The sequence below is a fragment of the Miscanthus floridulus genome, chromosome 1 (assembly GCF_019320115.1).
Source record: "Miscanthus floridulus cultivar M001 chromosome 1, ASM1932011v1, whole genome shotgun sequence".
Taxonomy (NCBI): domain Eukaryota; kingdom Viridiplantae; phylum Streptophyta; class Magnoliopsida; order Poales; family Poaceae; genus Miscanthus; species Miscanthus floridulus.
This window is the reverse complement of record NC_089580.1, coordinates 83524273-83526803: the sequence shown is the minus strand read 5'-3', so window position 1 is coordinate 83526803 and position 2531 is coordinate 83524273.

Here is a 2531-nt window from a genome sequence, read left to right as displayed (position 1 = left end):
CACATGTGCGCTGCTGTACTAGCCCTGCCGTGGACTAGCTCAGCGCTGGGGATGATGGGCGCATAGTCCCCAAGTTGACGACACCCTGAGCTGGCCCATCTCCCCTCTCCCTCCCTCTCTTCTCTCTCAACGCCCACAATGCGTCAATGCCGGCATGGCAGCCAGCAAGGGAAGACCTCGCCAACATGACCAAGCATGGCGATGACCTTGCTAGAGTATGAATGAATGCAGAGGCATCTAGCTCACTGCCACCGAGCTCGAGCACATGCGTGAGGTGGAAAATATCCATCGGTGGGTAGGGAAATATCCCACTACTGCCTCTGACCTTGTCTGCCTATAAAAGGGGCTGGCCGATGAGCCTCCGCCTCACCCACCCCCGCTCTAAGCTCCATAGTGTGCCAGAACACACCATCTCCCCCTCCGTTTCCTCTTTCCCCTTCCGATAAGAGCACTAGGTTGGTTTTCCCCAATCCGGTCTCTGCCGATGCCATTGGAGATTCCTCCCTCTTCTTCCCCTCTCGCCGCATCCCCGGCCAATTGGAGTAGTAGTTGAGTTTCCCCATAGCCTCCTTTATCTAATGGCACAGCTATTTCCTTCTCTTCCCCTCTATGTTGCCTGGTTCGCATGCACCATGCACCACTGAGCCGCCATGGCCATCGGCTCGCCGTTGGTAGGGTTTGGCTGGTCCTCACGTCACCCCATTGTTTTCCTCACACTCCCGTGCACCCACGCATGTAGTTGGTTAGGTAGTTCAAGATAGTTAGGAGCACCTTCACCTCTCACCACCACCGCACTGGCTCTGGTGAGCCACCATCGCCATCTTGAACACCCGCAGCCGCTATGGAACCCACCACCGGCCGCGATAAGCCACTCCGTGCGCCGTCCACCTACCACACATCCTTCCCAAGGCATGACACCACCGGCAAAGCTTTTCTCAACAAGCCTATGGTTGCCTTCCCTATTCCGGCCAACGCCGATGGCCACCGTCCTATCATTGTTCCCCTCTTCCCTTCCTTCTCTCACAAACGGGTGGGACCAGGGCATAATGGTGTCCCTGTTACCGCCATCCCCGTCCATTACCTTCCCCTCCTCCTCATCTCTCTATCACGTGGGCCATGGTCCTAATGCTGTCCCAAGCTGATGTGGCCATGGGACCCACCTATCACACACACACACACATGCACACCACACGCAGCGCTGGGTACACTAAGGAAAATGCTGGGTACACCCGGTTAGTGCACACAGAATGTTAAAAGCCTATTTTCCCTACTTAGAAAAATTTCAAGAAAATTGGTAAATAAACTAGATGTATTAAAGAAATTAACAATGTAGATTGCACTCATTTTCATGCACTAGAAAATGCATATAAAATTCAACCTAGTTAGTTAGCTATAGAATAAACTTCTAAAATTCATAACTTTTAAACTATAACTCCGTTTTGCATGAAACCACATCTAAAATTCATCTAAAATCAAACCCTACCATATGCACCTTGTGCCACCATATAGTTCTATGTTTACTTGCCTTTTTCTTTTGCGGGTAGCGGTAGTCTTATTCGATCGATACGTCCAACAGATGATGGTGATCGTCAGGAGGATGAAGACCCAAATTTCGTAGATGTGCCAGAAAGTGTAAATGATGAAGGCAAGTCCTAGCTCCCCTCCCTACCATCTTGCTTAAAACCACCGAAATGCTAAAACATGACTATGAGATTATTACCTTAGAAAGTGAGCTCGGTTAGTATGAAATAATTAAGATAAATGGTTATTTTGTTATTTTATGAGCTCCACACCATGACTAGATTTAGGGATAATAATAGAACTTAAAACTTGTTAAACCTGAACTAAACCCCAATATGGGGCGAGTAGTGGTAAACTATGGAGGTAGTTTACCATGGCAGGGATGCCTGGAGAGGATTCATGTGGGAGATACTCTCCTCGGTCACATAAGGACCGGTTCGTAGTCCCTCTCGCCTATTAAGTTATTTTGTACAGCCACATGTCTATATGGGTAGGCTTAACCCCACACCCCGTTAGATAGAAGTATAGTTTCTACTAGGAGGCCGGTGTAGGCAGCGGAATATCAGGAGCTAATACGAGGGATGGATTTCTTCCGTATCTGGTTAGCGTGGATGCTATGTGATCTTCCATGTTAAGCTTTAGGTTTTTAGGCCATGTTCGAGCCACTGCTTTCTTTACTGTGTTCGAGCCATGTTTTCTTTTATGTTGATTTGGTATCATCATATTTGGGGGGATTTGGTATCTTCCTGGTTTTGTGTCTCCAACCCCTGAGAAGCCATAGTAGAGTTATATGGACATCTAAGGTCATGTACATTCGGGTATGAGGTCTTGTTAGGTCTATTTCATCCACCGATCATGGATGAGGTTGCACCTATCATGTGTGGAAATTTGTACACCTCTACAGAGTTTATTAAATCTATTCGAATAGCCACGTTCTTGGAATAGACAAATACTAGGATGGGATAATATGATTAGTTTTACTTTTATGTGTAATGAAACTGGTAATGGAA